Source organism: Mesoplodon bidens, assembly GCF_964165515.1.
Source record: "Mesoplodon bidens genome assembly, chromosome: 3".
Lineage (NCBI taxonomy): Eukaryota > Metazoa > Chordata > Mammalia > Artiodactyla > Ziphiidae > Mesoplodon > Mesoplodon bidens.
The window spans coordinates 63,100,131-63,115,085 of record NC_138178.1 but is presented as its reverse complement, the minus strand read 5'-3'; positions in this window follow the sequence as shown (position 1 = coordinate 63,115,085).

Here is a 14,955-nt window from a genome sequence, read left to right as displayed (position 1 = left end):
AGTATCTGCTCCACAGCCAGGTGCTCAGCAAAGATTTGACATTGCATGGAGAAGAGCGGTGGTATTACAGAGAACCCCATGGTGAGGAATGGAGCTGGGGACAAGCTGTAGATGCAGTGCCATCTGATCTGTTCATCAACACTCTCCCACCTCCACATGAGGAGGATGACAAAAGGGCTCAGACACTAGCAGAGAGCCATGTCCACGCCTGAGGGTAAATTCAAGCAGACGGGCTCCACGGCTGCCGGCCTCTCCCTCTCCTCATTGCATTCCAGAAGGGCAGCCAAAACTCTAGTCCTCATCAAATATATGTGGGATAAAAGAATGAATGAGCGGGTACCATGGCTGTAAGATTATGCCAAGTCCATCTTAGCTTTTCATATTAAGGCCCCCACATTGGACTTCAAGCTTCTAGAATCAAAGTGAGTCAGTTATTGGCCAGTTCTCAGATAGTTTCACCAAGAAACAGTTTAACCACAAAAAGACTTCTCTTCTGTGTGTGCCAATGCAGGTGTGAAAACGTCTGTGCATCAGTTTGCTTGGGTGTGGGAGCATGTATATATGCAATAAATGTGTGCACTCTTGCAGAGGGATGTGTATGTTTGTGTTGCATGTCTTTGCATATGTGATTGTCTGTGTATGGGTATTCAAATGTGATTGTGTGAGACTCTGTATGTGTAGAACCGTGTGTGTGAATTCTTGGCTGCAGAATTTGAATTTCCTCCAGTCCTATTTTCCTGGTACACACCCAATCTTGATCTCCTTTCTTTTCCTTTCTTCTCGGAAATCCACTACTGAGAGGTTTTTTTTACCCGCCTCCAGGGGGAGGGGGCTGGGGGAAGGGGAAGCTAAAATCACAAGGCCCAGATCAAAACACTCAGCAGCTAAATGAATTCGGCAGCATTTTCCCGCATGACTTGGAGGGATAATTTAGTGAAGCCACCAGCTGGAAGGAAAGGGATTAATTCTGCACTTAGCCCAGCTCCAGTGAATAATTCATCACTGAGACCTTTGTGCCCAGCCCCTGGGCAACTGGGGAAGTGTCCTGCCCACCTGCCTGTTGCCTGCCTGGGTCCCCCAGTGCCCTGACCAGCGGCACCTGACACTTCTTTCGGTTCTCAGGACACACGTGCCCCAGCGAAGGTGTAGGAGGCAGGGGGAGGTGAGGAAGGGGCTGGCAGTGGCCACTGACAGACTCTAGACCCTGAGAAGAGCCATGGAGGGTTGAGCTCCAATCTGGGACATCTGGGATCCCTGCTTCACCTTTCTTGGGGTCTTTTGTTGCCTCTGTGTTCCCTCCCCTCTCCGTAACTTCTCCATCCTGTACCTGGTTTGGTGGTGATGGTGGTGGTGTGGATGTCAGGTTGTATCTAACAAACTCTCTCTCACCAAGAATTAGAGGAGTCTCTACAGGGCAATGTGGAACATTCCACAGTGGGGAGTGTTAATGGGGAGGTTTCAAACACTCACGAGAGGCCTTGCGGGGAGACAGTTTTGGGTGGGTACCTTCCCAGATAGACCTCTCAGACCCTCCAACAAGGAACTCCCTGCATTCTTCACAGGTAAGGTCACAGGGCCAAGTGTTACCCCAGAGCTGGTGACTATTTTTCCTGGCGTGGGAAGCTAGCAGGAGTGGGCTAATCCAGACATCAGCCCCTGTAAGCATTTCCAGGGGGTCATGGTCCTCAACTGCTCACATCCCAGCTTCATGCCTCTCTCAGCACCACAGAGAGAAAAGTGGGAAAATTCCAGCCTGTCAGGTGCACTGGAGCCAAATGACCTGAGTCCAAGCTGGACTTCAGAGCCCAAGTATAGCTGATAGAGGAAGTGATCCCATCCATCAGGCAGGGCTCAGTCCCTGGGGACTTTCAACTTGGGGCAACCCAGCTGTGGTGGGCAGGATTCCAAAACTGAGCCTACAAGATTCCACACCTTAATCCCTGAAACCTGTGAATATGATGAGCTTTCACTCCTGTGATTATGTTAACACGACACAGTTGACCTTAAGATGGGGACATTATCAGAGTGAACCTGACCTAATCACATGAGCCCCTTTAAAAGCAGAGTGTTTTCTCTGGCTGCTGACAGAGGAGAAAGTCAGAGAGCTTTGCAGTGTGAGGGGGATTTGATATGCCTGCTGGCTTAAAGATGGACGAGGCATTGTGAGAAGGAATGTGGGCGGCCTTCAGGAGCTGAGAGAGGCCCCTGGCCAGCAAGGAAACAGGGACCTCAGCCCTACAACTGCAGGGAACTGGATTCTGATGACAGTCTAAGGGAGCCTGGAAGCACACTCTTCCCCAGAGCCTCCAGATAGGAACAGAACCCTGCCAGTATCTTGATTTCAGCCTTGCTGTATTGCATTGCCTACCTACAGAAGTGTGAGCTCATAAGTGGGTGTTGTTTTAAGCCACTAAGTCTGTGGTAGTTTGTTACACAGCAACAGAAGCTAATATCCAGTTCACACTTGTAGAATCTTGATCCCAGTAAGCCAGGCTTGGCTTGGGCTGAGTTAGAGGCTGACTCCCAGGTCTGAGTGGCCCTCTGTTCTCAACTCTCTCTTCCTAATCTCAGGTTTTTCAAGCCTTAAATCACCCTCAGAAATTTCCATCCAAAACAGCAGCCCCATCCTTCTAAAAGCCCCTGGCACCAGCCCCTGAATAAGGCCAGTGATTGAGAAGGAGGTTGGAACCCACGGAGAGGCTACAAGAGCTGGCACATGGCTGCCGGCCCCTGAGCTTCCCCTGACCCACAGTCTTACCTCAGAGGAAAGCAGCTGGAAGGAGAGATCCGCCATGGGGACCTCACCATTTATGGTTTTCAGCTTGGTGTCCTGGAGGAGGAGAAGGGAATAGTCGGCTACACTGGACAGGGCAGGCAGCTTCTGCCTCTGCTCTGCCCATTGTTTCAGATTCCCTGGGGAAGTACCTGCTGGACGCTGTGCCCAGAGAGTGGGAGGAAGGCGGTAGCTGGTTTCCCACTCTGCTCACCCTCACTGCTTCCCGTACTACCCTTCCCAACTCCACAGGGGACCTGACTGGCTCCTTCAGACTTGCCTCCTGGCAGAGTGGGGAAGCTCCAATTTGTTGAGGTCTATTATGTCAGGCTGGCCAGAGTATTTTAGGGAAAAAGGTGGCATAGAAATAGACAATGATCATAATAACACATTGATTCTTATTGAGAACGTATTCTGTTCTAAGTGCTTTACAGGTATTTCCTCCAAAAAACCTCATAGCAACCATATGAGAAAAGTACTATTACTATGAACCCGTTTTACACACAGGGAAACTAAGTCACTGAGACCGAGTAATTTTTCCATGGTCATGTAAGCTGGTAAGTAGTAGAACCAGACCGTCTGGCTCTAGACTCTCTCACTATGCAGAGAAAGAATGTACGGCATGTTGTTGCTATTTTAGAGATGGGCATTCTAAGGTTCAGAGAGGCTAAGTAACTTGCCCCAGGATCTACAGTGAGGACTAGGGCAAGTCAGGATTTGAACCCAGGTCTGGCTGGTTAAAAGTCTGAACTCTTGCTGCTATCCCCTAGGGCCTCCCTGTGCTTCTCGCAAGTTGTCTGGGGGCAATTCCATCACAAGCCCAGGAGTAAGACTGAGTTTTGGTGTTGTGGGTACTCCTCACACCTGACAGTGGTCAGATTCCCTGGTGCGGGTTCTGGTGGAAGCTGCTGGAGAAGCCAGATTCGCCTCTGTTGGCGGGGGCAAGGTGGAGCAGGTTGGGGAGGGGTGGGACCAGGTGGATCTGCCATGGACCCTGTCTAGGGGACGGTGGTGGGTGCTCACGGTGATGGGGCGCTTCTCCACACTCAGCCCATTCAGGCCCTTCCCTGTAAGCATCTTGCGGTACAAACAGCTCTTTAGCGGCAACACGGAGATACCTAGGGGCTTGTTGAGGGTCCATGGTTCACTGCCTTTCACTGTGGAGGTAGGACGGGCTGGGGTTCCCATCAAAGCCCCCAGCCCAAGCTTCTTGGATCCCAGTGTCTGAGGTCCCAACGGGGCCCATCCTTTGGTACCTGACATCTAATTCTCCCATCCCTCACCGCCCACCTGTTTCCCGCCTCCTGGCCTTTCCCTGCAAAAATCTCCTCTTCCTCCTCTGCTCTTCAGGGCTTCCTGAGTTCAAGACCAACTCTAAACATATTCTGTGTCTCTGGGTGTTCATATAGCTCTCCCTTGTTTCTGTCCTTTGGGGGCTTCACTCTTATGGTGTGGAACTAAGACTGTGGATCAGCCGGTCTCTGAATCCTGTCTCTGCACAAAGCTCCCCCTGTGAGCTCTGAGGGCTCCTCCCCTCCCGGAAAGGCACTGTGGACGGGGTGGTGGTGTAATAATACGAGGGTCTAGTGTGGGAATAGGGCCCACGTGTCCTGGCTCATATCCCAGTGTTGTCATTGGGACAAGGAAGCCAGCCAGGGGCTCCCCAACCTGTCTGCGCACATGGGGAGGCTGCCTCAGGACCCCTCACCCACCCCCACAGGAGGCAGAGGCGGGATGGCCTGAACACCCTTCCATACACATGTCCTGGTATGTGGCAGCCCTGACATGGCAACGGGGGTCACTTACTTGAAGACGAGGAGTAGTACTCTAGCACCAGGGCTGTGTCCTCTGAGAAGCTGGTGGCTCCATCTCAGCCTTGGAAGAGGAAGGACTGATTCCACAGGGGCAGCTCTGGGGGTCCCCCAGGCTTGGACAGCTGAAAGGAGAAGGTGGGAGAAGGTGGTGAGGCCACAGCTTCTCCCAAATCAAAGGATGTCCAGATATTTGGTTGTGTGCATGTCTATATATGTCACAGATGTTTGTCCTGATTATAAAAGCAATAAATACACACTAAATGAAGAAACTTTGGGAAAAAAAGAAAAGTAGAAAGATGGAAAAAAAATACCCACCTAAATTCTTACACTAAAGACAACGGTTCATAAGATTGTGTGTTTCTTTCTAGTTTTTTCCCTATGCCTATTTTATATATAACTGTCATCCTAACATCCTGCCTTTTTCATTTACCATTAAAACCTAAGCATATCCAGAGTCCCAAGTAACACTAATTACTCAGCTTTAGTAGCTGCAGGATATTCTGTCATGTCCAAGTGTCCTGGTTTCTCCCTTCCCATTTGTTCAATAACACTGCATTGAATGTTCTTTGATACATAGCTCTGTATCTCAAATTATTTCCTTAGTTCAAGTACCCAAAATAGAATTGCTGAGTTAAAGGACATGCATATTTTAAGGTACTTGATTCATCCTGGGTAAACTGTTTTCCTAAAGAGTTGCACCAGTGTTCCCACCCATGGCTGGTGGTGTCATAGATGCCAAATTAGACGAGACCTCTGCCCTTGTCACCAGCCCTTCTCTTCCCTGCACGGGCTTCCCAGCCCCTCGCAGGAGCCACGGCAGGTCTTCAATAGGGGATTTGGGGGACTTGATGGCATGCTAAGCCAGCAGCTGGAGCACACATGTGGGTAATATTTAAACAACAAAATAAGACAACATAACTACAGCCCCTAAACAAGGGACTATCTGAGACACTCCCGTGGGTGATCAGAAAAGCCATCTTGGAAGAAACAGGACCAAAGGAAGCCTCTGAGGGAAGATCTGGCAGACTGAAGGGAGGGAGGATGTTATTCTGGGTGGGAAAACAGCCTAAGCAAAAATGTGGAGGTGGCATCAAGCCTGGCATGTGTGGACACCTAACATGAGGAAGGACTCCAGGGGAAGGAGGTCCGGCATCTGCAAAGGCCAGAAGGTAGTGAGTGAGGAATGGGACTTGGGGGCATCAGCCTGTGACACCCAGCAGGCAGACCTGCATGGTCCCAACACAGGGAGAGGCTGGGGGTCATTGGCACAGACTCTCCAAGTGGCTGCCTTGCCTCTGCCCCCAGCCAGGGGCTGTCAGCAACAGTGGCAGCCGCTCCCACCTCCCGCTCCCCTGCGGGAATCAGTCATCACTTGAAAAGGTCAGCACAAAGGCACAGCCAGCCCTAGGAGTTATTGATGCAGGATCGCGAAATATCATTGTGGGTCCACTCCCCCCGCCGTGGCAGGGCCCTGATGCCTGTCACACTAATGTGTCTGCTCCTGTTCTCCCAGGCCCAGCCTGTGGCCCAGCTGTGTCTGCCCCTGCCCCTGGGGAGATGAGCTGCAGTCACTCTGAGGCTAGGGGGCCCTGAATACAGGGACAGTGACTGGGGTGATGGGAGTGGTCTTGAGAGCAGCTTCTAGTGGCAGCTCAGGGACAGCCACTTGGCCACCAGGCCAGGCCAGAGAAGCTTCTCTGGGTTCTGGGGTGCCTGGGAATGGCTGTTCAGGATTTCTCCCTAAACCAGGCTTTTCCCAGAGCCACCCCATTCTCCTGAATCCCCAAGGGGCATCCACACAGCCTGGACCATCTGCCAGACACTAGGGCACTCAAGGAGGACCTGTGACAGCCCCCTCCGCCCCATCCCTTGCTCCCACCCAGGAAGAGGGGTGTTTAATGGATGTTAGCTGTCCTCTCTAGGGCCTATTAATGTGTCTAAATGGAGTCTACAAAGCAAGAAACAGTGTCTGCCTGCCCAGGAAGGACAGCTCCTTTCCTGAATGGTTTCCCAGATAAGTCCCTGAGGAAAGAGCCCCTGAGACCTAGAATTGGGGAAGGAGGGTCAGCCTCTCTCATGTGTGTATGGGGTGGGGCAAGGAATCAAGGTTAAACCACCTTCAGAGTCTGATGCCAGGGAGCTGGCGAAGGTGCTGGTGGCATGTGTGGTGGGGGGAACACTACGAGTGGGGAAGCCATTCCCCACAGATGCTTATGGGAAAGACTCTGGCAGGCTGTGCAATAAGCAATGTGATTAACCTTCAGCTGTGATCTTCAGCAAAGCCATTAACCCCCAGCCACTGAGGCAGACCTGCCTTCTCTGGGGACAGAGCCTTCATTACATGGGCCTATGGTCCCTCCTCCCATTTCCCCAGGGCCCACCCACACCTACACCCACACCCACACCTGCTGTTGCCTGCTCTGCCCAGATGTAGTGGTGGCCATCCTGGGAAGAGTAGCTGCTGGGGCAGCTGATGCTGGGTGGCTAGGACACCTAGGCTCTGGGCCCAGGTTTGCCTCAACCTTGCTGTGTGACCTTCAGCAAGTCCTTTCCCCTCTCTGGGATCTGGTTTTGTCATTGTCCGGTGAGAAAACATCTTATGCTCCATGCTTTGAAAGGCTGTTTTGAGGGTGGAAGGAGGCAGTGGATGTTTTGCTATGAAGGTGCAAGTTCAATTTAACTGAACTCAGCAAATGCTGATTGGCAGCTTCCCCATGCTAGTGGCCTCTGGGGTTCAGCAGGGCATATGGGAGAGCTAGAGCCAGACCCTGCTCCTCTCTGGAGCTCATCGTCTTGCAAGAGGATAGGACACACACACACACACACAAAGACACACACACACACACACACACACATCCCTATGATCCATGCAGAGGCCTAAGCAAGTTGTAGGATGTGGAAGCTGAATGTCTGAGGGGAAAGCTATGACTTCCAACCTGGGGAGGGGAGGACCTTAGGGATCGTGCAGTAGGTAAGAAGGTGGAAGGGCATTCCAGACTCAGAGTACAAAGCTCAGCGCTTTGTCCTGTCCATGGTAGGGACAAGGAGTCCAGGGGTAGGACCTAATCCTGGGCAGGGGGTCACCCTGACCACTTGTCACAGGATGGATGGGATGGGAGTCTCCTAGTGGAGGCTGCTGCAATGGTCCGGGCAAGAGAAGATGCCAGCGAGGTCTATGGGATGGACAGGAGCCCATGAGAGCTTGGGTACAGACTGCTGTGGGGGCTGAGCAAGGAGATGAGAGTGGGCACAGACAGCTTTTTTCACCACTGCTTGTGTTTCATCAGCCAGGAGCTCTATCAGCTCTGTAGGAGGCCAGGCCAACAGGAGCCACCTGTTGGGCAATGGCCCCCCTCAAGAGTACAGGGTGCAGGGCAGGAGTGACTCCCAAGTCCCACCCTATGTTGGGTCCCACAGGCTGGGCCAGGTCAACAAGTGCATGTGATCAAATTCTGGCAAAAATAATGAGAGGAGGGAGTCTGCTGAAGGGCAGCTGGAGGGGAGGTTTGCAGCTCCTCATAAAAACCATGTGTGGGACTTCCCTGGTGGTGCAGTGGTTAAGAATGCTCCTGCCAATGCAGGGGACACGGGTTAGAGCCCTGGTCCCGGAAGATCCCACATGCCGCAGATCAACGAAGCCCGTGTGCCACAACTACTGAGCCTGCGCTCTAGAGCTCGCAAGCCACAACTACTGAAGCCCACGCGCCTAGAGCCCGTGCTCTGCAACAAGAGAAGCCACCTTAATGAGAAGCTCGCGCACCGCAACGAAGAGTAGCCCCCGCTCACCGCAAGTAGAGAAAGCCCGCACGAAGCAACAAAGACCCAACGCAGCCAAAAATAAATAAATACATACAGTTATTTTTTAAAAAAACACACACATTTGTGGGAAGGGGAAGCTCTCTCTTCCACTGGTCTTGGTCATGTCTGCTGGGGGGGGCGGTGCTAGGAACATTTTGCCCCCTGAGCTCCTAGCCAGCTGAAAATGGCAATCCAGGGGTGTTGGAAAGATCCTGAGTCCTTGCGGATGCTGCTGAGCCCAGGCATCAACCAATTCTGGCAGCATCTTCATGGGGACCCCTCCCAATGTGTCACAGTAAATATCCTTAGAGTTTAAGTCCATGTGAGTTGGGGTTTATATTACTTGTAGCCAAATGTAACAAGAGCAATGGTGAGGCTGGCCTCAGAAGGGGCATTGGCACTAGGGGAGGGGCAGCTCTGAAAGTGTCTGAATCCGTTTAGCTTCCACCTTGGACTTGGACATTTTGCACAGGTTATCCCAGTAAGTTCTCCTAATAGCCTAATAAGGTAGGAATCAGGAATTGGAGAAATTAAGAAGCTTGCCAAAGGTCACACAGCCAGTAAGTCACAGAAGATGGGTCAAATCCAGGTCTGCTGGCCCTCAAATTCCTGCCCAGAGTGATTTGTCATGATGGGCAACTGGTGGGACATCACAGCATCCCAAGATGTCAGAGAGACAGGTCCTAGAAATAACCTAGTCCAACCGCCACCCGCTCAGCTGAGATGAGGGGACTGATGCTTGGAGAGGGGACAGGGCAGGGGTCTGTGTGAGCTGCTGACTGGTGCCCCTTCCAGGTAGGGCTCTGCCCACTCCCCCCATCTCCCCACCTGGGCCACAGAAGCCTGCCCCTGTCCTCTCACTGCTGGCACCTGGGCACCTCTGCCGGCTGCCAGTGAGTTCTCAACCTGGCCCAACTGCCATGGTGCCGGGTGACTTTCAGCAAGCATCCTGCCATCGCTGGACCCCTAGCCTCGAGTCCCACACATGCAAGAGGCACTGGGGACACCTCCCTCACCCAGACTAGTTAGGCAGCAAAGGCAGCCAGAGAGGCCCCAGGGTAGGGAGGGAGCTCACTCATTAAAGCAGCCAGCGCTTCCTGCCCCTCGGGACTGCCTGCTGATTGGTTCATAATTTTCTGGGCAAATGCAGGGCCACGTGTGAGATGACTCTGGGGAAATCAGGTTGAGGATTGGTTTGGGTTTGAAGCCTCTGTCCCCCGAGTCCCCCTTTGTCCCACCCCTCCTCATCACCATCGCTCTTGTTCGTGTCTAAGCCTTCTTCAAATGTCTTTGCCTTTAAATGAAGGCTGGGGCTCTGAAGGGGTACCTCATTCTGTATTTGCCATGCCAGGCGTGAACTCTGGTTGGCAGACAACAGGAAGGACTTCCCAAGCTCTCTTCTTCAAGGCCCCTACGAATGTTGGGACCGTCGTGTGGGGCAAGGTCCCACTGAAGTGTAGACTATGGGAAGAGATTGATGAGGCCATGGTCCTGGACCCAGCCACAATCTGCACACCCCTCCCCCGACGTACTCAAACCCACCACCCTCCTCTCTAACCCTGATGTGTATCATGTCCGTGCATCCCCATCTCCACACCTGTGCTCTTGTTCTCAATCGCCCTGCACCAACATTCCCCTATTTAAAACTCAGGAGTCCTATGTTGGGACACCTGTTCAGGCTTCACATCCCTCTCATCTCCGGTTAAAAAAAAAATTTTTTTTATTGTGGTAAATAGGCATAACATAAAACTTATCATTTTAACCATTTTTAAGTGTAGAGTTCAGTGGCATTAAGTACATTCACAATATTGGATAACCATCAGCACCATCTATTTCCAGAACTTTTTCATCATCCCAGACAGAAACGATGCACCCATTACATAATAATAACTCCCCATTCTCTCCTCCCCCAGTCTCTGGCAACCACAATTCTACTTTGTGCCTCTATGAATTTGCCTGTTCTAGGTACGGAATGTAAGTGGAATCATACAATATTTGTCTTCTCTCCTCTGACTTTATAGCTCTGACAGTCCCTCCTGGTTTGTTATTAATTATACATTATCTTGTGTTGATATTTAACCTTTTCACATGTGTGACGCCTCTCTTCATCAGACCAAGGGCTCCCTGAGGGCAGCTTCTTCACAGCACAGACAGGCATGGCCCTGGGTTGGGATTCAGTAAACTCTTAATCGTTAAGTGAACGGCTGACTGAGTGAGTGAACGAACGAACGCACACGTTGGTGAGTTACTAGAGGTATAAGCCAGAGAGAGGGCAAATGAGGGAAAGAGCCATTCCTGAAGGCACCCATCCCCGCTGACCCGAGGAACATCAAAGTTCATCACAGATGGGATAGGGAAGGAGAGTGGGGTGATGGGAAGCCCCAGGGATGCCGGGTCCCAGTTTACCTGATTGACTCTGGGAAGGCAAAGAGACAGGGGTCAGCACAGGAGTGCTATGGGTGTCCAGCACTGCTGGCTCTGCCCAGCCAGGCAGCCAAGGACTCCCACGTGTGCTCTGAATTGATGTGAGAGAGGAGAAGATGAAATCGCCCATGTAGTTCAGGTCTGGACACCCTGACAGGTGGTGGACATTGATCCTTCCGATCGCTGGTCCAAGCCTTGAGAAAGCCTTGGTCAGGAGATGGGCTGTAGCTCCCAGGTTCCCTTCCCCATGACTCACTGTGGCCTTGACTGAGTCCCCTCCTGTGGACTGTGAATCCACCAGACCCAAAAGAGGCCTGGGGAGGAGGGGGATGAGCCAGGGTTTGTGCCAGGGAGCCCTCCAGGAGGGTGAGGAAGGGGACTCCTAGGCAGGGCTAAAGGTCATGAAATTGAGAAGACCCTTAGGCTGCCTCCTCTGGGGATAGCCACTTGATGGTGCCTGTCCCTGAACTAGAGTGGGAGAGGAACTGTGGATGTGGTGGGTATAGATGGGGGGCACTTTTGGAGGGGCTGAGGACCCTTCTCCTCTACGTGCTGGCTCCCCCCACTCCAAGCCTGCTCTTGTGAAGGGTCTGAGCTGCCCCTTTCCAGGGCTCTGGCAGCTTCCTGGGACCTCAGCCCCAGTGGGGAGGTTTGTTGGGCCTTGTGGGGAGGGCAGGTTTCTAGCCTCCCCCCTCCTCTATCCCCCACCCCTCCCTCCCTGCCCACTCCCGCCTGGGCCCCACTCCCTGAAACTCCTTGTAGCTGGGAACCACCAGGGCAATGACTACCATGGGGCCGGGGCTGTTGACCAGGGGCTCGCTGACCCCCCAGAGAACGACCTGGGTAAGAGAGGAGGCAGGTGAGCCCTGGGTGGCCTTGGGCCCTCTCGGGGACATGGCCAGCCCACCATCCTTCTCCCCAACAATGAGACCATCCCTGCATCCACGTCTCTGCACATGCTCCCGCCTGCTCCTGTCTCGGTTCTTGAACAGAGGTTCAACGCTGCCCTCCTTTAGGCCCTGGGCCAGACATTGGGAAGGCAGCAGGAGAAGACACCGAATCTGTCCCCACATACCTCCACTGCCATCCCGGCGGCTCCTGATCTGGCTCCTGGTCCTCACCTCTGTCCGCTAATGGGCTCCCACTCCCCCTTCAGCCCTCACCCCAAACCCCACCACCCAGCTGTGGCTCCTTTTACTTCTCTGACCCCTCATTGGCCTCTGCTTCTACTCCTGCGCCCAACCCATTCCCTTTCCCAGGCAATCTGGTACCCAGTGACAAAAGCTGCCTTCTTAAAAATGAACTGGATCATCTTATCCCCCTGCCCCAACCCCACTGCCCTTAGAATGGATTCCATAATTCTAACCATGATAGCCAAGGCCTGTACGGGTTGGCCTGTCTGCTGCTCAGCCCACATCTCCTGCAGCCTCCCAACCTCTTTTGTCTCACTCCTCCAGCATGCCCCACTTGTTTCTGCTTCAGGGCCTTTGCTTGTGCTGATACCTCTGCCTAGACTCCCCACCTCCACGCCCACCAACTCAGTGGCTGGCTCCTTCTCTTCTTTTAGAGCTTAAATATCACCACCTTGGAGAGGCCTTGCGTGACCACTCTTACTAAAGAAGCCCACCCCCACTCTCTCAGCCCCTGGATTGCCTCTTCATAGCATCAGCATCACTTGTGTTATTCTAATTTCTTTCTTGTTTATTTTCTGTCCATTTGACTAGAACCCTGGCTTTGCAGGGGCAGGGACCATATCTATCTTATTCACTGCTGTATTCCCAGCTTTTAGCAAAAGTATCTGACAGAGAGTAGCTCAATATGTGCTTGTGGGATAAATGAGTGACCTTAATGAAGGAGAAAAGGGGAGAACAGGCACGAGAGAGGTTGACTGTGCTTATGAGTGTGAGAAAGAGATAACAAGGGTCCTGGGAGGGTGAGGAACAGGAAACAGGCAGTGGCCTCAAGGAGGCGCTGGGGTTGAGCTGGTCTTGGAGGATGGGTGGTGATACTGGTTACACGGTGCTGATGGGAAGAAAAGCAGGAAGAGGAAGGGACTCTGGACTTGGCTAAGGGGCCATGTCTCAGGAACACCTCAGGATGGGAAGAGGTCCCTGCCAGGTTGGACCATACCTTCCCTGGTCCTTCTAGCTCTGCCTTCAATGGGAGGAGAGAGGCTGGGAGTAGGGGCTTGTTCTGGATCTTTTCCTTTTTCTCCTCCCCCTACTCCCTTAGCACCCTCTCCTAAGCCCCTCTGCCAGGACCCATCTCAGCTGGTTGTCAGCTCACTCCGCACAGGTGTGGGCTGATAAGGGCTTGAAATAATGATGAGGACTTTTCGGGTCTCACTGGGGCCTCTGGAGACTGAATCCCTTTACCAAATTCAAAGGACTGAATCTCTGATGGTGGCATTTCAGACTTCGGATGGGGATGAGGTCTGGGCCTGAGGGATTTCACTGGAACCTGTTAGACTCTCTATTGCTCACAGGGACTCCAACAGGCATAAGGGCTGAGAGGTGGGTCTGAGGTGTGTGTGTGGGGGTGCTAATTTACAACTGTTCTGTGATGAATGGTCAGGTGTGAATGAGACAGCTGCCCAAGCAATTTCTTCTTCCAATGTGCTCCCTGGTCTGCCATCAGGAGCAGACAAGGAGGACATCTGTGCTGGGGCAGGGGAGTGGGCAGGGTGTTGGAGGGCAAAGGGGCCCAGACTCTGTGGGACAAGTCAGAGGGCTGGGGTGGGGTTGAGGCAGATCCACAGGGAGGAGCCCTGCAGGCCAATGTTCAGCCTGGATCTCAGAGGTGTGGTCCCCTCTCTGTGAGGCATGGCCTGGGTCAGCAAGGCCAAGCTGTTGTCACTCTTCCTTGTTCTGTGTGTGTGTGTGTGTGTGAGAGAGAGAGACAGAGAGAGACAGACAGACAGACAGAGAGACAGAGACAGACAGACAGACAGACAGACAGAGAGACAGAGAGAGACAGGGATAGAGACAGAGAGAGAGGGAGAGAGAGAGAGAGAGAGAGAAGGCTGCTGGCTGTCCTCAGGAAAGACCATGATCAAAAGGCAGGGGGAGATGGGAGCAGAGGGTGCCTGCAGGTCTGACAAATGCTGGCATCCAAGGATGGCTGAGGGGAAGCAGAGATGTGGGTCAGGAGCTCTGGGCTCCTGAAAAGATTAGGCAACATCATCATCATCTTTATCTCCATCATCCCTGCCATCCCAGGGCAGGTTCTATACCAACTACTTTAGATTATTTTTGAAGAACCCAGTTGCTTTTTTCTTTCTTGATTTCTTCCCCAGACACCCCTGTCCCACACCATCAGACCAGCCAGAGGTGGCCAAGGGCAGAGCCTGGGGCCTGCTCAAAGGTTGGCCCCTTCCCACCCCATCCCACCCCTGAGGGTCCCGGTCCCAGCACCTCCAGAGCTGTGTGGTTGTGGCCCATGTAGTGGGGGATGAAGCTGCCCTTCCGAACGACTGTTGCATAAAGTTGGGTCTTGGCAGTGGCTTCATCGGCTTTCCCAGACTCAGTGGGCTGGGGACAGGGTGGGGGAAGAAGACACACAAGGAGGAGAGTGACTAAGGGCCAGACCTTGGCCATAAATCCAGCCTTCTACAGACAATCACTTGGCATTGCTCCACTGGGGCTCCAAGCTGATAATTAAAGCTCATGGTCCCTGTGAGCCCTTCCAAGGAGATCAATATAATAAATCTTCCCTTTTCTATTTGAATATTTCATCACCCTCACAACGACCACTGCCTGCCTGCTCTCTTTGTAAAGATGTGATAACAAGGTCTGGGTTGTAAGTGCACAGAGAGCCAAGAAGTCTGGATGATGCTCCCAGAATTACAGCTGAAGTGCTGAGTCTGCCAGGTGAGTCACTAATCTCTCTGGGTCTTTGCTTCCTCATCCTGAGGCCCTGGGCTTGGGGTTTTCCTTAGAGTCTAGGGAAGGTAAAGACCCCTGGGGCCATGGTTGAAGAGTTGCTTGGAAAGAAAGTCAGTGCCAGGGCCTGGGGGAGGGAGGGAGGAGGGGAACTAATCTGAACTGAGCACTTACTATGTGCCAGGTCCCTTGCTAGGTGCTTTACGCCCATCATTGCACTTGACCCTCCAAATGGCCATGCTAAGAGGGATATTATCTCAATTTT